The sequence below is a fragment of the Lissotriton vulgaris genome, chromosome 6 (genome assembly GCF_964263255.1).
Source record: "Lissotriton vulgaris chromosome 6, aLisVul1.2, whole genome shotgun sequence".
Taxonomy (NCBI): Eukaryota; Metazoa; Chordata; class Amphibia; order Caudata; family Salamandridae; genus Lissotriton; species Lissotriton vulgaris.
In genome coordinates this window covers 976,633,542-976,659,994 of record NC_141694.1, presented here as the reverse complement: position 1 = coordinate 976,659,994, position 26,453 = coordinate 976,633,542, and positions in this window count along the sequence as shown.

Genomic DNA, 26,453 nt, shown 5'->3' with positions numbered 1-26,453 from the left:
GGGTCGGAGGTATGGACCAGTAGTCATCCGCTGCCAATAGGACAACATCCTTCATGCCCAATAGAGGCTCGAAATGACAATTCAAATCACCCCCTACCAAGAGATAAGTGTCACTCAGGATGGTTTGCAAAAAATGGGACAGCTCCTCAATAGTCCCGGACTTGCTAGCTATACTAATGGGGCGAGAATAGACATTAATGAGGGCAAGCTTAAGAGCATTGGGCCATGTAAAGACTACACATTGGACATCTTCGGAATAAGTATTTAATGTCTTAGCAGTGCAGCCCAGATTGAGAGCTGACCCAAATGGTGAGGCCTCCTGACGGTCGACCTCTCTTCCCCCATAGCGCCAGCACATGGAATGAAACATAGCCCCCCCCCCCGAGTTGTTCTTCACAGGCCCAGGTCTCTTGGAAGAGGCACACATCATTTTTATCCACGAAGGATCCCCAATCAAGGCAGCTCATTTTATTTGGCAGACCTGCAAAATTCCATGACAATATCTTAAGTGTATCTAACTTGTGCCCCGAGTGTTTGCTGCCAATTCATTGCTGCTAGCAATAGATGACTGGTAACTTATTTGGGTCGGTGGGGTCACTGCATTTCCCAGACTATTTCCTACACTCTTATCTCCAAAGGTTATTAAGGGATTTCCTCTTAGTTCATTTCCTAGGTTCAGCCTCACTTTCTCCAGAACTACCCCCATTTCACCCTCATGATTAAGATGCAGTCAATCTACCATTTCCAGACAACTGTATCTGTTTTGAGTACTGATATCAAAGGGTACAAGGGGTTCACCATACCTATCCATGTTTTTCCCTCCTACTGCCCGGGGCCCAGCCAACTTCCAATCTAATTCAATGTCTGCCCTGCGGCGCGAGGGCCTGGGGGATAGAAGTATGCTAATGGAAGTGGCTGTATAACTGACCCGATCCATTCGCATATGTGAGATACAGTCCGTGCGTCCCTAAAATTTACCAGAACACAATCTCCCATAATATTCTTTGCCATATGGCCCACCCAAGACACCCTACGAACAAGCAATATTTCACTGCTAATATGTTCCGGGAGTGGTCTGTTTTTATTGAGCCAATCTATGACTTTATTCTTTAGGGACAGGTGGGATTCCTCACTAGCATTTGTCTGTTTAGGTACCCCAGCTAGGACCACTATGTACAGACTTGATTCTGGGGGCAAATCAATTCTAATTAATCTGGTTGTACTACTTCGCTGTTGTTGCTGGTATACCGCTTTATTTTTCTCATTATTAACCCCTGTCAAAAGACTAACAGGAGGATCAGCGGAAGATGTCTGGGTTGGGCTACGCACAAGTACCGGCGGCACATTTGGTGGCAGAACAGGGTTTTGTAACGGTAGCCCCCCTAACCCTTGTTAGCTTGTACTTGGCCACAGATTGCCTTATCAGACTTTAGATGTTAGTTTTTCAATTTTAGTCAGCCGCTGTTCTATCAGCGAGAGTCTCGACTCAAGCGGTTGAAGTAATGACTGGAGGAGGACACCCAGTTTCAGGATGAGTGGCTCCTCTGCTGTAGCTGTTGTAGTGGATGGATTTTCCCCAACTAAGGTAGTTGTTATTACTGGAGGTGGAGGCCTACTATCTGGAGCCTTTGGAACCTTCGAAGTCTGAGCCAAAGTAGCAGAGTCACTACTGTCAATGTGCTTCGCACGCTTAGGCTTTCTTCCAGAGGAAGCCAAGCCACCCCGCTTCCTTTTGGGTATAGCCCCTTGAGTTTTCCCACATAATTGCCGAATGTTAGGCCCTTCCGATCCACATGCTGCTTGGTTTGTTTTAAGTGTTGGTGGTGAGTTAGTCTCTACTGGTTGCAATAGCTGTGTCTCAGCAATTAAAGGTAATTTTTCCAATCCCTGAGTGATGTTGCCACTTTGTGTGATTTCAGGCCCTTCAACATCAGACATTCGGGATGTGTGCTCAGGCGTGCGAGCATTCGGAAGATGCCCCAACGAAGACCTTTTTGCGAGGGCCATTTCTTGAGAAAGCCGTCGCTTCGACCAGAGTTATTTCATGGTCCATGACTGAGTTTGCTCTCAGAATAAAATGTTCCACCATATATCCTCCCGATATCAGTTTCTTGCTGCGACTATCGCGCCCAGCCCTTTCTCTAGTACAATTTTAGTTACTGCAGCAGGTACTTACAGGAAGTAGAATGGCCTTCAGGGTCCAGGATGCAAGAAGTTAGAGGGGTGGCCCGGTCCGGTCTCCTCCGGGCTACAATGGGCTTAAACGGGCCCGCCCTTGGCACGGGCTTTGCCCGGCGCGCGCCCGCGCTCGTTCCGCGAGGCGGTAGCTGAAAGCAATTAAATAAATGCAGGCAGATAGGTAGGCAGGAAGAGGCACACAGCTGCAGGATATTACGGGGCTGCTGGTCCTTGCAGTCCCGTCACGGCAATCTAGGGAAGAGCACCAAGGTCGAAGGAAACTGCTGCGAGCGGCTCCCGCGGAGCGGGGGCAGCAAGCAGTTTATCGCAGGCAGGTAGAGGCAGGAAGAGGCACACAGCTGCAGGGTATTACGGGGCTGCTGGTCCTCGTAGTCCAGTCACGGCAATCCAGGGAAGAACACGAAGGTCGAAGGAAACTGCTGCAAGCAGCGCCCACAAAGCGGGGGCCGTGAGCAGTTTATCTTAGGCAGTTAGTGGCGGGTAGAGGCACACAGCTGCAGGATATTACGGGGCTTCTGGTCCTCGCAGTCCCGTCACGGCAATCCAGGGAAAAGCACCACGGTCGAAGGAAACTGCTGCGTTCGGCTCCCGCGAAGCGGGGGCAGCGAGCAGTTTATCGCAGGCAGGTAGAGGCAGGAAGAGGCACACAGCTGCAGGGTATTACGGGGCTGCTGGTCCTCGTAGTCCAGTCACGGCAATCCAGGGAAGAACACGAAGGTCGAAGGAAACTGCTGCAAGCAGCGCCCACAAAGCGGGGGCCGTGAGCAGTTTATCGCAGGCAGATAGAGGCAGGAAGAGGCACACAGCTGCAGGGTATTACGGGGCTGCTGTTCCTCGTAGTCCAGTCACGGCAATCCAGGGAAGAACACGAAGGTCGAAGGAAACTGCTGCAAGCAGCGCCCACAAAGCGGGGGCCGTGAGCAGTTTATCGTAGGCAGGTAGAGGCGGGTAGAGGCACACAGCTGCAGGATATTACGGGGCTTCTGGTCCTCGCAGTCCCGTCACGGCAATCCAGGGAAGAGCACCAAGGTCGAAGGAAACTGCTGCGAGCGGCTCCCGCGGAGCGGGGGCAGCGAGCAGTTTATCGCAGGCAGGTAGAGGCAGGAAGAGGCACACAGCTGCAGGGTATTACGGGGCTGCTGGTCCTCGTAGTCCAGTCACGGCAATCAAGGGAAGAACACAAAGGTCGAAGGAAACTGCTGCAAGCAGCGCCCACAAAGCGGGGGCCGTGAGCAGTTTATCGCAGGCAGATAGAGGCGGGAAGAGGCACACAGCTGCAAGGTATTACAGGGCTGCTGGTCCTTGCAGTCCCGTCACAGCAATCCAGGGAAGAACACCAAGGTCGAAAGAAACTGCTGCGAGCAGCACCCGAAATCATTCTCTTCTCCCCTAAAAATAACCCTCTTCCCGTTCAATCCTGGATCTCTGACCTTAACGCACCCAACTCCTCACTCACCCTGGCCAACTCTGTCAAATCTCTTGGTATTTCTATCAACAACACCTTAACCCTTAACGTCCACATCAAAAACTCTGCTAAAAGAGCCCTCTGCACTCTCCGTCACCTCAAGAAAATCAAACCCTTTATACCTACTGATGACTTTAAACTTGTAGTTCAATCACATGTCCTTTCACGTATTGATTAGGGTAACGCCGTTCTCAACAGAATCCCCAAGGTCCACCTTGCTCTAATCAAAGCTGTGCTCAACCTGCAGCTAGGCTCATCGCAGACTGCAAACGCTTCAACCATATCTCCCCAGCTCTCAAATGGCTCCCTATTGCAGGTAGATCTGCCTACAAAACTGCCTGCATGACTCATAAAGTCCTCCACCAAAACACTCCAAAGTACCTCTCCAAGAAACTCCTCATTGCAGGCACCACACGACCTCTGGGAAGCAACAACACCATCCTTCTAATCCCACCTCTGCATAATAAGAAATTCACACAATCACGCTCCTTCTCTGGCAAAGCCCCTATCATCTGGAATGCCCTAACAAAAAGCCTGCGCTGTAACCCCTCTTATTTCAGCTTTAAAAACGACCTAAAAATTCACCTCTTGAATCATTACTGGGGATCATAACCTGGGACCTGCACTTAATCTCCAATTTCACCATTTTACTTAATGTCAGTAATATTTATCCTTTTCCTGAACTTCCTCTTACAAACTACTTAATGTGTACAGTTCCTGCCCCTATTAATCTATTTGATTTGTAGATCTCGCTGTTTGTTTTCATTATTCTTTTATCTACTTGTATGGTATGTTTGGCCAAATTAGTATTGGGGGTCATAACCTGTGATCTACACCTTTTTCTCCAAATCATCATGTTATATTTGTTCTGTAACTATTTTCCTAATTACTTGAAGGGTATAGCTTTTGCACCTTATATATCTATTCTTGATTTGTATACTTTACATGTTATTTCACTATCTTTTTATCTACGTGTTTGCCATGTTTGCCTCATATTATCTTCTCATGTAAAGCGCTCTGATACCTCTTGGATCTAGCCAGCGCTATATAAAACTTTAAAAATACAAATAAATACAAATAAAAAAACAGGGGAGGGGTTGTTCTGTCTACATTTGGTCCATGCCACCCCAATTAGTGTCATGGAGGCAGAAGACTTCTCAATCATGGAGCCATTTTGTGTGTTTTTTTTTTTACACTGAATGGCTTTCAGTGAAGGAAAGGCTGGTGGTTATCACGGCATGCTGATGCTGTCTGGATTCATGCTCTGCATGGAGGACGCTCTGTGCAGTAGTGTGTTGGCATGCATGGTGGACACATTGGGCAGCAGTGTGCTGGCATGCATGAAGGACGCAATGTGCAGATGTGGGCTGGCGTGCATGGAGGATGCGCTGTAGGCACAACCTACATCAACGTGTCCCAGACAGAGTGCTTTATTTCCAGGGAGGTACAGAATTTGCAACTCTTCTGGTGCATCTCATTGTATCACACACCAGATCTTGTGCTTGGATTGCTTGGGCATGACCCTGATCAACGTGTACCAGAAGGGGTGCTCCTCAGACCCCGTGGTTTCCCTTTGTTATTTCCCATTCATCGCTTATACCTTCCTGGCACCATCACAGGCCTCATCACAGTGGACCAATTGCCCTCTTCCCACCTGGCCCTCCCAGAGATGTCTTGGTGCCTGGTAGGTGGGAGAGTAAGTGACTAGGCCAAAAGAACACTTCTGAGAAGGTTCAGAAGCAGGTCAAGACACTTAGTGACCCCATTGTGCTTCTCAGAACTGGTCTGGTGTCAGAAGGCCCTGGCGAAGCCCTGTTTCTAACCAGTTATTGCCTCAAACCTGCTTCTGCTTTACAATCTATCGGTGAACTTCCAGAGTGTCGCCAAGACCTCTTTGTTTTCGTCTACCTCTTATTTATTTAGACTACTTATCCCCACCTGCTTTCCAGGGACCCAGACTAAGTGTGACCTTGACCGCGTGTGGCCTAGTATCTGGGGGGGAGGGGCTGGTGGTCTTTCATCCAGGGTGCCGGGGACAGTGGATTTAAATAGGAAGGTGGTGTGAGACTTGGAGCCATGGGGTCTTCCGTGTGTTATCCATTGACATGCTGGATATTAGTGGCACCACATTCGGGTGTCGGTGTGTATGTGTACAAGAGTGTCCTGTACAGACTGGGCTGGTACCTGTTGCATCGTGTAACGGTGCAGAGTGAGTGAGTGTGTAGGAGTGACAGTCTGTGGACCACCTGTGATTAATGATACTAAACGGTGGTGATGGTTCATATGTTGATTTCCTCCCAAAAGTACATACAGTTTACACTGGTTTTACCCGTGTGGCCCGGCCTGCGGTGCTGCTAAAAAGTGTTATCATTCTTTGTATGTACATATTGCTGATGACATTGTAGCCTAAGGTGCACCCTTAAACTGTGTGATATTGCAGTACTAGGATTGTGGCGGTGGGCTTGAAACTGAAGTGTTGCACCATATACGGGTGCTGTGTGGGGTTTAGAAAACAAATTTTTCTCATGTGTGCACATATTGAAATCCTATCAACACGATTGGACCTAGTACTGGTAATAATATTGGCAAGTGTGATTTATGCCCATAAATACATGATATTCATGTTGCATTGCTTAATGTGTGTGCTGACACAAACAATATTTGGTGTGATGTCTCTCTTTTGTGACGTGCCGTGTATTTACCGTGGTGGCGTGCTATGCCTTTGCTTTTCACATTGCCTCAGTAATAATCCTGACTGCTAAGTGCCAAACTACCCGAGGGGGAGCGTGGGTAGTACAGTTTGTGTAATAACCTGCCATTGACAGGAGTGGTGGATTCTGCCTGGCTGGGGGTACCCCTTCAGCCAACCAGAAGGTGCTGGCTTCAGCAGTAGTCCCATTCAGAAGTTAACCAGGCTGGGATGCCAGCTGGTAACCCTGTGTTAGCCAATGGGGCTACTAACTTTCCTCAGCAAAACAATGACTTTTAGAGGTCTTGCAGCTAAGCCATATATAAACCTATGTGTCTTGCTTAACAATATAAAGCTACCGGCCCTAGGGCTCTATAGGCCTTCCTTGGAGTAGACTTACACATATTGGTGGCTTTGCCATTAGTTGTACTGGTAAAGTTGAACTTGCAGTGAGACAACTGTCTTTCCAGTCTGCAGTGGCAGGCAGGAAGCAGGGTTGTAACACAGGCCCCCGTAGCCCCTGCGATGCGGGGGGACCCCCAACCTCCAGGGGCCCCCTCATGTTTCGTTATGCCACTGGTCTGATAAGGGTGATTTAGGTTGAATTGAAAAGAATAATAAAGTAGGTCTCATGGGAGGAGGTCCTGACTTACCTGAGAGAAAAGCATTCTGTTTTCCATCTATTAAATTCATGGACGGATAGTGAAACCTTTCCTTAACTGTAGCGACTGCCGAATATCAAGATGCATCAAATGCTCCTGAGATTTAGATGTGGGCTGAATTAATTGTTGATGTCAGCTAGTCATGCTATGTTGTTGAACAAAAGGAAAAACTGCCAATGTGCCCTAAACATGAAAGGGATTTCAGTTCACAACTTTGCGGATTGTTGGTTGTGCTTATCCCAACTTAAGACTTTTCTAGAACAGGTTTTTATCAAATATGATACTAGGGACAGGGGACAAGCAATCCAACTATTGGTTGGAATGAGATTGCTAGATGTGACATATGCTATGGGGCGATTATTATTGTCTGTTGACAGGTTTTTAAAGTTAAATTGAGTTGATTTACTATACTTGAGGGGAGTCCTTTATTTAATCTAATTGTGTTGAGATTGAACACATTTTACCGTAGGATATATTGCAACTTATTATTTATATTTGTATTTTATATATTGGTGCTTTGTGCTATTATATCATGATATAAGACCAAGGTCTAAATAAAAAAACATCTATCTCTCTCTCTCTCTCTTTTCTCTCTCTCTGCAGGTTCTTTAGTAATGAGTCATATAGGTGTCATGTCGTAGCCCACCTTTTTGTTGGGTCTGTTCATTTCAATATACTCTCTACTAACCCTTGATTTGACAGCGTGATGGGTCCCTGGATTACCCCCTGCATTGCTGCCTGAAGTCTCTTTTCAAACACTGTATAGTCTATTCTGGCATAGCTTTTGAGTGCCACCGAGAAATGCATGTACTCTTCTTCTAAAGGGTGTGTATTTCTTCACCTGGCCACACGTCCCATGTTATTCAAGAGGACTTTCCCAAAGTAGAAATATCTGCTTTCACTCATGTTTAATCTGTGTTTTGTCCTTACTCCCTTCCATTACCATATTTAGAATGACTCCCATGATCATGGGTCCTTATGTCCACTCTGCAAATATATTGGTATTTTGTCTAAATAAGAGCTACATTTGTAATCATCAGTCGTTTGGCACGTTCCGATCAATTATTGTTGTCTTACACTTATGAGTGTGTACTGGGAACTGAAAATATTCCTTCCCCTTTTCCTCCTCCCCCCCCCCCCCTTCCATATGAGCTTCCTCCCCAGTATTCCCTACAAAAACAAACCATTATAACTGTGAAAGTCTCAATTTTGTCTGTTCACTTTAGGTACCCTTTGGTGTGAGTGGTCAGAAACAGGGCGTTCCCTCGTCCCCTGCCCCTTCATTTCCATTGAATACCCTTGATTTATTTCCTGGTGTATTTGTTGTCCACGTTTTTAGTCTTGCTTACGTCTCAAGTGGTTTACACAATGGTCTTTCAAAGTTCTTCAAAGACAATTTACAACTTTAGGATATCTCATCTTGCTTCAGAGTCTTCCTTTGCGATTTTGGGATTAAATTCCTCCTTTCCAACTCCTTTATAAGTGGCTGGTCTTCTTTGGTCCTGTCTACCACAAGGCAGGCCCCGTGAGGGATTCATTAGCCATCTGTTTTCTTTCCAGAGTAAAGATAAGTCAGGATGGGTGCTCCCATTTTTATTTGATCGCGTTTATCGTCAGGAGGGATAGATGGCGTTGTGATTCTGTATTGTGATAATTGTTATGTCTTTCCTTTGAAATAATGGAGGCAAGCAATTAGGTTGGGCGGTCCTCTAGTTAAGTGTTTCCCAAAGTCTGGGTGGCGACCCACTGGCCAGCAGATTTTTGATTGGTCGTAAAAGTCCAAGCACTAATTAAAGAAGCCTTACATTTTTTATTTCTCTTGTCACATTAGCTGAGCTTAAAAGAAAGAGTTCAAACGCCAGGCTTTATCGTCTGACAACTTGCTGCTTATCTTTTTTTAAATGGGGATTGGTGTTTATAATTTTCTCTCGTTTTGCAGGTCGAGAAAGAAAAGTAAAGTGAGTTGTGTGACAATATTGCTGCAGTACAGGGAGAGTGAAAGAAAAGGCCGGAAGATGTGAATTTGTGCAACACACAAGAAATAGTTAAATGGCTCTAAAATGTGAACTGTATACATTCAGCAGTTAGGAAAGTAAAAACGAAGCACTTTTTTGTAATTCTGAAGTGGGATGGAAACAACAACTTTAAAAGGATCACAACAAATCAAGACACTTTTGTGAAGCACTTGTGATGAATAATAACTGAAACCTGATTTCCACACTTTATTATTTGCATTTTTGTGCAAATTTAGGGGACTGTTCAATTGGAAATGTGCTGCCTGTAAATGACAGTGCTGTACCACACAGTGCTTTAGCTGCATTAAAACATCACCTGCCTCATGTCCATTAAAGCTAGGTAGGTCGCAAAAGTTTGTCGTTCTAAAAATTGGGTTGTGGTTATAAAGTTAGGGTAGCACTGCTCTAATTCATGAGCTTCTCGTTCAGCGAACGCAGTGAAGTCATACAGGTTCTGTCTGCCTTCTCCATCAGTGCATCCACCAGATTCTAAACGTATGTTTATATATAATTGTCTTCTACTTCATTTAAGGGCCCACTTATTCACTTTACACTGTCAAGAACGTTTTTTCAAGACTTTCTTATAAAAATGCTGTATTGTTTATTCAGGGTTGTAAGTCATGCCACGTGCTCCTCAATTTCCATTGTTCTAGTGAGGTTTCAGTTTATTGACCCTAACTCCTAGTTCTTCCTCATGGCTTCTTATCTCTTTTAGTCCTTGCTACAGAGTTCGGTTCTAATTGTTCCGATCTCCTCTTTAGTCTTCTAGAGAAACTGTTTCATGAAGCTCCTTGCAAGCAGTTCATCTTCCTACTCAATTTGATATTGTCCTTCATTCTCTGTCTGCTTGGTGCTTTGATTGTCTTCTGTCTTTCTTGTGGCCCTTTTAAGGGAGATAATGTATGGTAGTGTCACTGTTGTTTTTACCAGTGATCATTTTAGGATCTGAGAGCCACTACCCCCTACAGGAATTATTTGAGTTTTTGTTTCCACAAGTCCTTGGAATTCGTTCTTGCAAGATCAATTCAACTCTTTCAAATGTGTTAGTGCACAACATGATGCCTATTTGCTCCCACCATAGGTAACAATGGGCCAGATTCATCAAACAAAAATCTGGTCGCAAAGTGCCAGATTCTGAGAATCTGGCCCTTTGCGAGCGGCATTTTTGCATTTGGGATGCATCATCCCAAATGCAAAAATCTCAATTTTAGAAATCGCTAAATTGCGATTATTTGCATTTAAGGAATCTCAATTTGAGATTCCTTACATGCAATCCATTAAAGTTCTTAAAATAGCGAATTCGCTAAGAGGGCACGCAAATTACCAGGAAGTATAACTTCATGGTAATTTGCAAAAACTTTGAAAAATGCACTAAAGTGCATTTTTCTAAGTTTAATGTTGCTCACACACATGCCCTAATACAAATACAAAATTAAGTATATTAAAATATAAGTATAACAGAATAATTGGCTAGTACTATTGAGAAAAATGAAAGCTGTTTTAAACTTTATAGGGAATAAGGAAGGAAGATGGGGAGGGGGAGAGAAGGGGCGGTGAGAAGGAAAAGTTTCTTACACATTGGTATAATAGAATAATGCATATCACAGAGGAATGTGAGTGAACTCTAAATGAATTAATACGTACAATAAGCCAACAAGGGTAAAAAAGCAAAGAACAGAGAAAGCAAACATTCAAGGAGGTTTAATGTTTTCAGAATTTAAATTAGATTTATCTGTTAAGACTAGCTGATCTAAATAAGTAGTGAGGGGTAGCTAAAGAAGATCTCTATTAACCATTCGCTTACAGGAGGAGGCGAAAGCAATGTCAAGTCGATGAAAATGGCAGAGACTATTCCACCAGTGTTGTATACAGAGTTTTGTGAGAGTTTTCCAGTTGAAAGAGATATGTTGGAAAGCTAGAGGAAGCATAAGGTCGAAGAGACCATGACTATGGGATGGTAGATATAAAGAATCAGAAAGACTTCCAGAGAAAAGAAGAGAAATAGAATAAGAAATGGAAATATTAAACAGGCGAGAAATATAGGAACAGACTTTCCCCAAAAGTTGGAAACCGAAGTGCAAAGGAAGAGAAGATGTATAAGAATAGTATTAGAAAAACCACAGGACCAACAATTAGAGTCAGTAGAGTGCAAAAAACGAGCGATACAAGCAGGGTGAGATAAAGTTTATGGTAAAGGAAAAACGTAGATTGGGTAAGAGAAGCAGAGCAAGAAATGTTTAGAGAACAGGACCAAGGTTTATCCCAGAAGATGATAGTCCATTCAGATCCCAGATCAGATTACCAAGAGAGTTCCAATTTGGATTTTGCACCTTCTGGATTAGGAGCTGAGAAATATTTATAGATGAGAGAAGCTTTGGGTAGAGAAAGAAGTATCTTAAGAAGAGAATTTTGGACAACAGGAAGAGGTGAAGGGGGAAGAGAGTAGTAAGAATCGAGGAAACCCCCATAAGAGTAGTGAATTTCTATAGAAAGGACCAGGAACAATGGAATAAGGCTTGAAATTGGGGAAAGGAACATGGAGATAATCCATCAAAAATATTTTTGACCCAAATTAGGCCCTTTAAACTCCAAAATTTCCAAAAGATGGTTCTGTTATCAATGAGAATAAGGGAGTTATGCCAAATTGGAGATTCTAAAAAGGATTCTCTAGAAATGGGATTAGGTTGCACCAAAGGTTTGAAAAGAGAACAAGTGTGCTTAAATAAGGGAAGAGAGGTATAAGGTTTTTTTTTGGCAGAGAAAGCCATAACTTTCTTTAAAGAGAAGGGCAATAATAAGGTCTGTTCAATGGATAGCCAAAGGGGAGTGAAGGGGGAAGGTTTGGGAAGGTGCCATTTCGAGGCCTGATGAACGGAAAATTACTTATGATAGAGACGAAAGTCAGGAAAGTTCGCACCTCCATTAGACTTTGTCTTGCATAGAGAAAATAAGGAGATCCTGGCTTTCTTATTCTTCTAAAGAAACTTTGAGAGAATACGCTTAAAATAATAGGCAGGAATATGAATGGGGAGCATGGAAAATGTATAAATAAAAATAGGGGTAATCATCATTTTGATTGAGTCTAACCGGCCCCACCAATAAAGAAACAAGCATTTACAATGCAATAGGTCTCGCAATGACATTGTTTTGAGCTATTGACATTGAAAATGTTATTGTATTTCATTTTTCCCTTCGTGAAGCATTAATCAAATGGTGTAATAGAAAATGGCAATAGCTCACTTTGTTGTAATTGTGAAATGTATTGCATTGCATTTGTACTATAGTACATTCGAGTACATTCTCTCTCAAAACTCCATATTCTTTTACAACACATCAGCAAACATACCAATATACCTATACAGACATACTAAATCCTGCGTCCTGACAAAAACACTCAAATTCCCGACATCCCCTCACCACAATACACACAAAAAAATGCAAGCATAATTCTGGAAGTGTGCGCATACACTAGTCTATGCGCTGTTCCAACACCTCATTGCCTGTTCTTGTGCCCCCTCAAATACACCTGAATCCCCAACATGAAGTCCACCCAAGAAAAATAAATGATATTGCCTTTCATTTATGTTTTAGTTTTTGTAACACAAATTAAGGCCATTGTAATTTACAATGCCAATAGGTCAAACCTGCGTAAATGCGATACCTATTGCATTGCAAATGCTTGTTTAAATAAACTTCTTATGTAACTGTTAGTCACCAGTTGATGCCTTTCATCAATCTATTGATAGGTGGACCAGGCCTCACTTCAGTCTAAACATGGGTGAGGGTTGTGTTACCTTAAATGATTTACTTTGTTTACTATGATTCAGTAAACAATAATACGGGTAGGCAGCAATGCTTGCGCCTATTCTCACAGCTGCAATCAAAAGTTGTAAATATATGCGCTGACGCTTTCCTCCTAAATTTTGATTAGATTTCTCAGTTGTCGTTTTTTTTTTTTTTAATCACCCGGAGTAACCATGTACATGTATTCAAGTCACAGATTAAAGAGAATTCCTGAAGCCACACATTTACTTCTGTGGATGGTCTTGAAAAACGCAAGACACAAGCGTGAATGTGGCTGAAATGTGTTAAAAAGTCGTGGATTTTCAGTGTAAGTAAACTCTATATTCAGACTTAAATCTCTGCAGAGTTTGATTTGGAGTCGGGATCTGGGAATTACAGGAACAGGTGGAATGTGTGCACCGAGGGAGTGAACTTAGTATGCATAAAGCTTTGTGAATCAGTTGATTTGAAGCATTACAGGTTTCTAAGTGTGTGTGTCTAAACGTCATCCTAACTTAATGACAGAAAACATTTTAAAGCAGTCACCGTTTGTGCATGCGACAATCCACTCAAAAATACCTGTTGCATATTTCACTGCCACTGCATTTTTGTACTGTCATGTTAGATGGATTTCTCATTGGCCTGGCTTCTAGGCAGACAGACGCCTAGTTCCGCAGGCTAAATTAATTCGTTAAAACCCGTATTTATTCTTTTTTTTTCACTTTTGGGCCTGCAGGTTAGGTGAAAGGGTGTGTGGGTACCCCGTATGAAGAGCACAGCTAGTGAAGTGCACGCCTAGAGTCCAGGCCACGAGCCTCATATCGGTTACGAGATGTCTACTGACTTCTTTATAAACAGAAATGTAATTTGTAATATAAAAAATAGAATGTTTGAAGCATGAAGACTACACAGCTCTACGCGTCAATGCTCCTGCTGATGGGTGCAACTTGCAGAACAGGGATTGTAGACTAGCAGTCACACTCAGCCTTTCAGTCTCCCATATCGATAAAATGAGCACAAGTACACTAGTAACTCCTTCTAAAATACTACAAGCCTGTGTCAGGAAGCAGATATGAACCAGGGTGAGGTTTCCGAACCTGTGGGTAGCAGATCTCAGCCAGTGCATGAACCCACTGCGCTGTAGTATAAATAAATAATAAATAAAGTATGCCCAACCAATGGGGTTCACCCTTATCCTGCCACCCGGACGTTTAAGAAGCGGTGGGTGTATGATGATGTGTGTATGCACGTATTTCCAATCGGACAGTCCCTCTCCGGTGCATGCCTTATAAATCGAAATTACATGATAGAGACACAACTTTACCTACCCTAGAAGAGACAGTTGTAAGTTTACTCTGGAGCCGTGAGCTGCACAGAGCACCCCGTAGCAGCCATGTTTCCTGCAAACTGCTGGAATCGCTCAAGGAAATGCAGATAGCGGCAGATCGGGAGGCAGGAGACCGGGAGAAAGAGAGACGTGGAACATGGCTCTCCAGAGTGAGCAGGAGGGGGCGCTAGCGAACTCACTTCGAAAGTCGCAGATAGGGCTGGGGATTGGGGGAAAGCGGTGGCTTGGGGAGAGGAATTGTGATCATTACAAAGGGCAGCAGTTCAAAAAACAGATACCAGCGTCGCCTCCATCCATTCAGACAGCACTGAAAGTGATTGCAAGCGATCGCTATTGTAAACAAGTTCCCGCCGGGCCGCCGCGCTGCCTGCGACGACACGGAAGCGGTTGGGCAGCCGGCCAATCGCAGCGCTGCCCCAACCGGAAGTCCTGCCCCCATCGTGGCGCGAGAGAGAAGAGACTGTCCGAGGAGCCCTGAGGGCTCCTGATCGAGTCCCGGTCCCGAGATGGGGGACCGGGTGAAGAGCGGCCGGGCGCATGAAGAAGGCGGGGCTCTCATGTGGTAAGAGTGCCCCGCAAAGCGCAACCGCCGCCCGAGAGGCACGCCGAGCACCGCCAGAACAGGTGAGTGTGTTGCGGAGGAGGAGGGGTGAGTGGGGGTGGGGTGTGCGCGTGTGTCTGTTGTAGTGTGTCTGTGCGTGCGTGCGTGTGTCTGTCTGCGCGTGTGTCTGTTAAAGGGGGGTGCGTGTGTGTGTATGCAGTGTGTGTATGTGCGCATGCGTGCGGGAGCCTTTGTGTGAATGCGAATAGCAGGCAGGGCGACGCGACGTGCGCGCTCACGAGCTGCAATCTCCAGGAGGAGAGGCTCGTCACAGTCTGATGTCCACACCATTCCCAGAAAAGTGGCAACATAAGTTGTCTCGCATAGACAGCAAAAGCTTCGCTTTTGCTTTCGTCTAGGCGAGACCTAAAAAGGGGGTTCCAAGAGGAAAATAGTTTGGCAATTCAGGATAAGGCTGCAGACATTTTTAATTTAATAGAAAAAGCAAGGGAGTTGGAGAACCACATACCTAAATATTTGATTTTTGAACTATTCCAGGCAAAGCCAGTGGAAGATAAATAATGGGGAAGAAAAAATGTAGTGAGGGCGAGAATTTCTGTTTTGTCTGAATTGATTTTATAACCAGAAACAAGGGAAAAGGAAGCAATTTCATGTAATAAAGGGAGAATAGAAATTTCGGGGGCAGAAATGAAGAGTAGGATATCATCCGCATAAATGATGATCACCATAAGAAAACCCAGAAATGGAGTCGTTATTGCGAATAGAGGATCGGAAGGGTTCAAGAGCTAAGATGAGGAGGAGAGGGGAAAGAGGGCAGCCTTGGCGAACTCTGCTTTAAAGAGGAAAATAAGATGAGACGCAGCCATTAACTAATACCGAGGCACTGGGGGCAGAGTACAATAAAGAGATAAATTAAATCAATTTGAGAAAAAAAACGTGCCATTTCAACGAAGCAAAAAAGAAGGACCAATCAACTCTGTCAAAAGCTTTTTCAACATCAACAGAAATCGCTGCTAAAAATGTGGAAAGGGAGGGGATTTTGTTTAAAACATTAAGAAAGGGGGCGTGGCCAAAATGGCGGAGTGAGCAGATGTACTGCTCCTGAGCTCCCACCGATGGCCTGACATAGCACTGGCCTTGGGGCTGTTATAGCCACGGCCGGCTCATCTCTGGGTGCTGGAGAGGTCCCGGTGTTAGTGGGGGCCAGCTTGAAGCGGAGACGGCGCCTGCATACGTGTATGCTTAGGCAGCGGCCCTAACGAGAGCAGCCAGCGCACAGAGTCGGCGAGCTGGGCTGGACCGCTTGGGAGCTGCAGGCGGGTCGGAGAGAATCCGGCAAGGTGGAGTCCAGATCCCCGATCCACCGGGAGAAAGCGGCGGCCCTTGGAGGAGACACTGGCACGCCGGCTGGAGCTGGTAACGTCTACGCGGTGCAGCTGCGGCAGCAGGAGGCTGGTGGGTTGCCGCAGTGCGAGGCCTGCCCGCCATTTTTGAGAAAGCGGCGTACCTGACCTTGGGCCCGCGTGGAGGCAGTCGCGGGCCCATCAGCACACTTTTGCGCTCCCCCGCTGGGACATTGCGCTGAGGGCCCGGTGGGGCCCATAAGTGACGGAAGCAACTGCCCAGCGAGCCCCCAGGGCGGACGGCGAGCGACAGAGCAGCGAGGCTGGACCCGGGCCCCTCCCCCCTAGGCCGGGCCTAGCAGAATACGAGGGCCTGAGGGGGGCTGGGCCTTGTGGAGCACGGGGGCTCCAAGGATGCTGAATGAGGCGCAGAATAGGAGCCGGCCCGGGAGTTACTGTGCCAGACTGAGGTGAGGCCGCCAGCTTGCTGCCAGCAGAGATCGGGCCGGGGCTGGGCATGCAGAGGCCTAGTCCCTGACAGACGTGGGGTGGACTGATAGGCCGGCATAGAGGGTCCCATGGGGATGCGGCTGTGAGGCTGGTTGGTGGCTCGGTAGCGGTTCTGCCAACCAGTGTCAGCACCGGAGGAGGCCCTCACTTGGGGGGACAGTAGAATCACGTCAGCGGGGGACCCGGAGGAGAGTACAGGGAAGGAGGGATTCAAGCCCGCCATTTTGCGACAGTGACTTGGCCGGCACCGGGCCCGCACACCCACAGCAGAAGCACCTGCAGTGTCACTAGCTCTCTCCTGCAGCTGAACATTTGGTGTGGGCTCAATGGCGCTTCCCACATGGTGAGAGCCGAGGCAGGGGAGCAGTGATCTGCCGGGCAGCTGCAACGAGGGGACAAGGGGAGGTCCACCCAGCCCCAGACATTACCTAGATTCTGAGCCTGGCCTAGATGGGCAACGAGCCTGGGAGTCGAAAGAGGGAGGTAGCTTGAGGCGGAGCTAACTGGGGCCTGATGTAATAGTTGACCAGCGGAAGTGGTTGAAGCACCGGACTGATAAAAGCCACGTACACCGACTGGGGAACGCCTCCGAGGTAGAGAGGGGCAACGAAGGGGATAACAGCAGTGGACGGTGGGCCACCACTGGCTATGTGGTCCGGACAACGATTCTATAAGCGAAATGGCCCCTGGAGGTGGCTGGTTGGGACGAGAATTGTTTGCCCTGTTGCCGTCTGCGTGATCTCTCAGACGCCCTTGCTCCGTTGCCTTCTGCTTGGGACCCTGGTTGCCTCTGAGTGCTAACAGGGAGCCGGGTGCTACATCACAGAGGTTCTCCCACTCCTTTTCTGGATCTAGTTAGAGCGAGATGTGTCCTCCTCCAGGGAGGACACAAAGACAAGTCCCTTAAAGTTTTGTTTTCAAAGGCACAAGCTAGACATTTGGCTTCCATTATGGCGACAGGTGCCTCTGGCCCAACATCAGGGCATGACGATGGCGCAGAACCCATCACCAAAGCGTTTCTTCAGTCTATGTTTGCCGCATTAAGGGAGGATAGTCACACTCTTAAACAGGAGCTTGCATCAGAGATCAGGGAGGTCCGTCGAGATGTGAATGGCATTGGGGAGAGGGTCGCTGAATTGGAAGGCAAGAGTGATGGGAGGGACACGGAGATGGCAGCACTTCAGCAGGAGGTCATCAGGATACACGATCAACAAGTCGATCTCTAAACCCAACTTGAGGACCTGGAAAACCGTTTGGCGCCATAATATTCGGATGAGGGGAGTGAAGATAGACGACGACCTTTTCACCTACACGAAAGAGCTCTTAAATCACATCCTGGCTAGACCGCTGGAGACGGAACTACGCTTGGGCCGTGCGCATGGAGTGGGTCCTCCGCGGGCACCATCGGCTCCACCGCCAAATATAGTAGTCTGTTTCCAGGATTATCGCACCAAAGAAACCATCCTCCAAAAAGCGCGTCAGATGCACCCCCTGAAGTTTCGGGACCAGATGCTAGTGCTCTTTCAGGACTTATCCGCCCTCACATTGCAAAAATGAAGCACCTTCAAGCCTGTCACCATGGACCTCCAGCAGCGCAATATTCCTTACAGCTGGGGCCACCCATTTCGGCTGGTGTTCCGCATGGATAACAAACTATACCAACTGCATTCATTGTCGGAGGTGTGCAGGCTGCTGGGTGTGGAAATCTCCAGGGAGGAGAGTGGGGACGAGGGCCTTAAAGTGGACACTGACGACTCCAGACCCCATTGGCGCCAGCAGGGCTGTAGACGTCACCCCAGGAGGCCCCCGGCTGCAGAAATTACAAAAAGCCAGAGGTCGGCTCTGGAAGCTGTCTCCACGGAACTGTCCACCTCCCAGCTGGCTGACTTTTGAAGATATTTCTTGATGACTGGCTGATTTGTCAATGTCCAGGTCATGGGCGGGAGGGGGCACTCTCCTTGTTGGTCGATTACCCCAAACTGTATTATTACAATGTGTTCCTATCTGCTCCTTCTGATTGTTCTTCCTTTTAGTATTTCCAGGGGATTTGATGGGGGGGAGATCCAGGGTTCCATGTCCACTTCCAGATGTCCGATGGATGATGGACAATGTGTGACTACTCACTTTTTTCAGTTGTTCTTCATTTGGGGTTTTCTTGGAGACTTTGCGGGGGAGCCGGTGTTCCATGTCCACTTCCCTTTTTAGAATATGTGTAGCTCCACACGCCTGAAGGGCTTCAGGTCACCCGACCGCTCCACGTTCCGGTATTGCCAAGTATGACATCTTGCCTATGCTGTTGGTCCTATCTGTCACTGGTAATGCCCATCACTACGCTTAAGATTTTAACCCTCAATGTACATGGTCTCAATAATCGAGTGAAGCGCAGAGCAGTCCTGTCATGCCTAAAAAACACTCAAGCAGATTTCTGCCTCCTACAAGAAACGCACCTCTTAGCGAGAGATTGCCAACGTCTTCAGTCACAAAAATGTCCCACCCAATTCTTTTCTTCAGGCCCTACTAAAACAGTGGGGTGGCGATCTTGGTGGCTCAGCGGTTTAGGGGGGAGGTTCTACATAACCTCCCCCCAGAGATTAAAGGGAGGCTTCTGACCTATCGATTTGCCTTAGGTAGCCTGACATTCACTATTGGCTCCATGTATCCCCAGAATGAGGGCAAGGAATGGTTCCTACACGCCGCTCTTACGGAGGCCACAGCCACGACTGACCGCCATGTCATCCTGGGGGGCAGCTTGAACCTATTTTTTTATAACAACAAGGATAGATCTAGCCAACGTACTTACCAGACAGGCGCACTCTCTGCAGAGGGGCTTGCTCAAATATACGATCTGGGGTTGTGCGATCTGTGGCGCAGCTATCACCCTCACGAGCTGGAATACTCATCTTACTCCAATGCACATAAGACTTACGCGAGGCTGGACCATGTTTTAGTATCTACACCAGTGCGCACGCTCACGACTGCTGATGACATAGGCGTTGCCTCCCTTTCGGACCACGCATCAGTAATCGCCACTCTCACCCTCCCACCCATATCACGGCCCTCCAGGGTATGGTGTCTCAGAGACACTCTCCTGCACCGTGAGGAAGTAGTTCAGCACAATCAGCGCTCCATTACTAATTACCTCTCACATAATGCCAATTCTGACACAACCCTTGCAACGCAGTGGGCAGCGCTGACGGCAGTCATACGCGGGGGAGTTCATCGCCATTTCGGCGGCAGATAACGTAGAGCGCAGGTGCAAAAGGGACGAATTACGCAACAGACCAGGGAGTTAGAGCAAATGCACCAGCCTACGGGAGCCCCTCGAGTGTGGAGACATCTTAAGGCTGTGCGCCACCAACTAGCTGTGCTTGATCAAGATAGGGCGTAACTTGCAGGGCTGCGATTGCGGCACGCCTACTAACCCGGGGGGACAGGTGTGGACGCCTCCTCGCCCATATGTTGAGGGTGGTATGACAAAAGCAGGGAGTACGAGAAATCTGCAGGACGGATGGTAAATGCGTATTGGAAGACAAAGCCATAGCTGAAGCATTTCGCGATTTTTATGCAACTCTTTAAGCCGGGGCCCCACTAGAAAGCTCTGATGGAGCTGCCTTCCTAGACTCAGTCATCTTGCCAACTCTGACCAAAGCCCTGGCCGACCACCTCGACAGGAACATTCACACAGAGGAGGTCATCGCCGCCATATATCGTCTTAAGCCAGCTAAGGCCCCCAGGCCAGATGGCTTTTCAGCTATCTTTATCTTTTACAAAAGGTTTTGTGCCTTGCTCGCCCCTCTCCTCACCCAGCTGTTCAACTCTTTCACCAACCCAGTGTCGACTCCGAGTGATCTCTTGGAGGTCTCCATAGCGGTCATCCCCAAACCCGGGAAGGATAAGTCTACGTGCGGAGCATATCGCCCGATATCTCTCCTTAACATAGATCTTAAATTGTATACAGGTATCCTGGCCGCTCGTCTTGCCCCTCATATGCCCGGTCTCATTGACCCGGGCCAAGCGGGATACATTCCTGAGCGCCAAGCGTCAGATAATACCAAATGGGTTCTCCATCTCATCGAGAAGGCTACACGTGTGCCAGGGGAGTACATGATGCTCGCTATCGACGCCGAGAAGGCATTCGATCACGTTCACTGGCCCTACCTAGAGCAGGTTTTAGAATGAGCGGGGATGGGGGAAAGATTTCGCACAAATATCCTCCACAAATTTCCATTGCTACAAATTTCCCACAGCTGCGGTTCGAGTGAATGGGCACACGTCCTCCCGATTCCCCATTGAAAGAGGCACGAGACAGGGGTACCCTTTGTCGCCCATTCTCTTTGCCCTCTATATGGAACATCTAGCTCAGAGAATGCAGCAGAACCCAGCGATTACGGGGATAAAATTTGGCGGCCATGTCCATACGATTAGCCTATATGCTGATGACGTGTTAATATCACTTGCTACTCCGAGGAGTGCATTGCCGGCATGTCTGGCGGATTTAGATACCTTCGCTCAGGCTGCAGGATTTAAGGTAAATACAGATAAATCGATGGCTCTAGACCTATCTCTCTCACGGCCCACCTGGGACTACTTGCAAAACTTGCTTGTTAAAATTCAATGGGCGACGGACACGATTCCCTATCTGGGGATTCAACTGGCTTTCACCCTCCCTGCAGTGGTTACTACCAACTATGCACTCCTGCGTAGGAAGATTCACCAGGAACTTGGTCAATGGAAGCATTACCCCCTCTCATGGCTAGGCAGAATTGCGGCAGTAAAAATAACCATTCTACCCCAGATCCTCTATCTCTTCCGCACCATTCCTATCCGACCACCCGAAGGCTGGATACAGCAGACACAATTGGATATAGCTCAGTTCATCTGGAGTGGTTGGAATCCAAGATTGAGGCGAGCTCTGGCGACGCTTGCTCCTGAGGGGGGAAGACTTGGTCTTCCTGATCTACGGCTCTACTTCCAGGTGGCACCTGGTTGAGTAGAGCCGCTGGAAATTGGAGAAACACTGGCTGTTTCAGGACCAGGCTGTGGCGGCGCGACCCTTGCAAGAAATTCCCTTCTTGTGCAAGTTCCAAAGACCCCCTAATTTATAGACCTCGTACATTACACGGGTTCCCCTTGAGGTGTGGGACGCTACCAATATCAAACACGAACTCACAACCTTCCCGTCTCCACTCACCCCATTAATGGACAACCCTGGTTTCACTCCTGGTATGGACATGGTCGCCTTTGCAGGGTGGAGGCCGGCTGGGTACGGCTTCCTGTATCATATGTACGATGCCGAAGGGGTCATCCCGTTTTCCCAATTTAAGCAGGAATATGGGCTTCCAGAGACAAAGAGGTTTGGCTATCTAAAAGTAAGGCATTGGGCGATTCAACCCCAGGTTCGATCCGAGGCAGATAAGCACCTCTCCCCTTACGAAAGATGGCTCATTCATGTACATCAAATAAAAAACTACAAGTAAGTCATACACACATGTACAGCACCAGCAGAGCGTGATGGGAAAGGGAACTAGGCAGGACACTCAGCCACAAAGATTGGGAAAGAATATACTATAGGGCCCGACATTCTGCGTACCGCATGGGGCTTACTGAGACTCTCATGAAGGTCGCAACATACTTGTATTATACTCCGGAGCACCTACATGCAATGGACCACACTCGGGAGGCGACATGTTGGTGTGGCTGTGACCAAGTAGGCACTTTAGTACACCTGTTATGGGAGTGCGAACATGTTCAACCTTACTGGACCCAGGTGCTAGACGAGGTGGACAAGCATTTTGAGACCAAGGTCCCATGCTGTCCAGCATATATCCTGCTGGGTCTCCCCAACCCACTGACCTACCCGCTACAATCTCGCAGAAGCAGACAGATAGCAATTGCGCTGGGGTCAGCAACACAAAACATACTCATACATTAGCGCACTCCCAACACCGGAACATTCACAGGCTGGCTGTACCATCTGTGGCATGTACTTGGTATGGAGAAGCTGACACTCACCATGGCGGGGGAGGGATCCAAATATGACGAGCTGTGGCAACCTTTTCTGTCGCTCTTAGCCACTGAATTCAGAGGTCACATGCCCCCGGTACCCCCGGCTGGCTGCTGCCCCTTACAGACTCACAACGGACGGGCTAACGGGGGAGGTCACTTGTGGTTTCATTTAGCTTAGGTAGTTGACATGGAACACATGGGGGAAAGGGAGTTGGATGGGCGAAGGGAGGGGATGCTCAAGGGAGTTGTTTTCCTTTGTTTAGAGTTATCTCATATATGTGACACGAGCTAGATAGGCGCCTGCTGTCGAGTTTGCGCCTTTTACTTGCTCTGTCAGGCAGTATGTTCCACAGCACTGATTGGTGAGAGCTACTCATACGTGGTCATTTTTGTGTGTTGCAAACTTAATAAAGAAATTTAAACCATAAAACATTAAGAAAAAGACGAGAATTATCTAAAGTAAGCCTACCCTTGACAAAACCACATTGCTACTAACCAATTAATTGAGGCATAAGAGGGTCTAGGCATAAAGCAAGTGTTTTAACAAATAGTTTATAATCAACATTGACCTGGGAGATCGGGCAATAATTCTTACAAAAGAATGGGGTCTCGACCTTCTTTATGTATGAGGCAAATTGTGGCTTCCTGGAAGGAACCTTCTGTCTTACCGGCTAGAAAAAATGAATGGAAAAGATTTAAGAGTTTAGGGAGCAGTAAATTAGAAGAATGCAATTAAATTCAACAGAAGTTTATTGAGATACGCTTGGATAAGAAAAGAGGAAGGAGGATATTCTGGGATATAAAGATCCTTATAAAAAAGTTTAAATTTATTGAGAATGTCTTGATCTTTGTGCAAGAGAGAGCCATTTGGAGAATAAATAGTATCAATTTGAGTACGGTCTTTATGTGTTTTGAGATAATTCGCTAAGAGCTTAACTGCTTTATTACGACCACCGTAGTATCGAGCGCTGTTACGGAGGAGTATTGAGGACACATTATCGGTAGTAGTTTTATTGAATGCTAATTTAGCAGGTATCAATTCTGGTGAGAAGTATAGAATTTATGTTCTAAAATCTTAATATGTGCCAAGGCAGCTTTACGTTGCTGAAGGAAAAGTTTATTTTTTTTTAAAACAAAGTCTAAATTAAGCCTCTCGCAGTAGCTTTAAAGGAATCCCATAAGATATGGGGGGAGGAATTGGGGACACTGTTAAGGTAAAATTCATTAGCAAAAGTGCTAAAAGAAGAAGAGAAAAGAGGGTCCAGAAGAAGAGACTTATTAAAACGCCAGTGGGAGGACCTGGGATGCGGAGGGAGCAATTCAAGATCTGTTACAATTGGGGCATGGTCAGAGATGATGATAGGCTCAATAGAGGAGGATAGTACATTTTGAGATAAAGACTGAGAGAGAAAGATATAATCTATGCGGGATAGGGTGTGAGGAGGAGAGAAGAAATAAAAGTCAAGAGTATCGGGTGGGAAAGTCACCGAGAGCCTACAAGGTGTGTTTGAGAGATAGTGTTGAGAAAATGTTTATGAGTCTTCTGAGGAACAAAGTGAACTTGAGATTGTCGGTCGAGAAATGGGTCTACAACTTGATTGCAATCGCCTCCTAGTATAAAGAGATCATCCCTGAATTGAATACATTTCTGCGTAATCAGAGGCCAAAGGGAACAATCAGGATGTGTAGGTCTGTAAATGTTAAAAACAGTTAAAGAAACAATATTAATTAACAACTTAGCTAACAACCATCTACCTTGTGTGTCAATTTCTTGCTATATAACTTTACAATTCAATTTTTTGTGGCATAAAATTATAACACCATTTTTCTTATTGGTAGAAGGGGAGAATAAAACTGAACCCACCCCCTTTTTAATTTTAACGCCTCAATTTCTGTAAGGTGGGTCTCTTGTAAGAGAACCAAATCAGGGTTATAAGAGGCAAGATGGGAAAGTATTCTCTGTCTTTTAATTGGGTTAACAAAACCTCTCACATTCCAAGAGATAACTTTGAATTCAAAACCATTTAAGATACATAAAGAACAAAATATGCAGTAGTAAAAGAGTGAAACAAGAAACAAATGGGAATAAGGGAAGGAAAAAGGAAAGTCAAATAGAAGAATAGAGAGAGAATTGCGGGAAGGGGGGAGAGAAGGAGAGGAGCGAGAGTAGAGACAAGAGGAGACAGTACATGCCAAATGATGACTATAATACGTACCCTACGGGGAATAAAGGAAAGGATGAGGTGGCTACAAACAACAAAAACAGCACACCTGACAAGGGCAACGTACCACACCAGAACATCAAGTAATAAACAATAGCAGGAACGGGAACATGAAGAGGAGGAATGTAGTCACAAGGAGCCTGTAAAAGGAAACAAGAGTTATGCAAAATAAGGCTAGAAAAAAGAAAAGAATAACAACATAGATCAACAAATATAACTATCACATTAACTTCAATGCAATAATGGCAGAGAGGGAGCACAAGAGTCAGGATCCAGACGGAGAAGGAGCAGTCTCAATTGAAGTAGCAGAATGAGCGTGAATAAATCTTCTGAGGTCAGCTGAATCTTCAAAGGTGGAGGTCTTGTTGCGGAAAGTGACTTTAAAGATGCAGGGATGAAAGAAGCCATATCTGGCACCCAAGGAGCGGAGAGGCGGACGAAGATCCAGAAATTATTTATGTCATTTAGCAGTCGTCGAAGAGAAATCCTGTGAAACAAAAACTTTGGTGCCATACCAAGATAGAGTCTTTTGGGATTTAGCGGCATTCAGTACTAGGAGAAGGTCAGTGAATTGTAAAAATAAAATAATTATTCCACGAGGGCTAGTTGGCGCAGATGAGGAAGAAAGACGAGGACCCAGTCTATGTGCCCGTTGTAGATTGAGCACAGTAGTAGAAGGGAGACCCAGAAACTGTGGCAAAAAAGAGGAAAAAACAGTGACAGGGTGGTCACCTTCAAGGCCCTCAGGGAGATCATAAATGTGTAAGTTATTACGATGATTTCTATTTTCCAAATCTTCAGTCGCTCGTCTAAGCTGCAAGACTTCCTTCTCCAGAAGAGAGATTTTAGAAGATGTATCCTGTACAACGCTGAACTTTTGTTCCACCACAGCTGTGCTGGATTCCATGGAGGCCCATTTATAGTCCATTGCTTGTAGACGGCCATTAGTTTCCTCAACAAAAGTTCGGAGGGTGCAAATCTCTTCCAGAACCATGTCTAAGGAAACCGGCGAAACAGACTTAGGTGGAGATGGAGGATCTTGCTTGAGCCTCTTGCCAGTAGTCGAAGGTAATGGTGCTTTAGAAGCCATTGTTGTGCAGAACTCTGCAGTGTCGGAACTGTCCCTGTGAGATGAAATCTCAGATAGACAGGAAAATATGTTCAAGGTGGTGATGCTGGATCCAGAAGTAGTAGGAGCATTCAGCTTTGATCTCTGGGTATAGCTCAGTATACGATTGCTCCTACCCTTGAAATATCGTAAGACAAATACAGGGAGGCATTGACCTTAGTGAGAATAAAGGCAGAGTGCTTCCCAACAAAAACAGCAAGAGTGCAAAAAAATAAGGACCACCAGTATTAAAATAGAAGATCTTGCGAGAAAATGCAGGAAGCAAGCAAGAAATATGGAAAAGCAGTATTATCGAATGAAAAAATTGTGAGGAAGAAGTCGGACGGAAAATACACAAAATGGCGGCCGTCAGGCAGCAAATAGAGTCACCAGCAAGCTTCACTTACTTTCTCACAAAGAAGATTTTCAGACTGTCCCACAGAAGCGATGTCAATTTAAGTCAGGGTAAAGCGTTTGCTCCTACCATAAGGAAAGAATGAAGAGCAGAGGGAAGCACAGGCACTACGCAGAAGGATAGGGA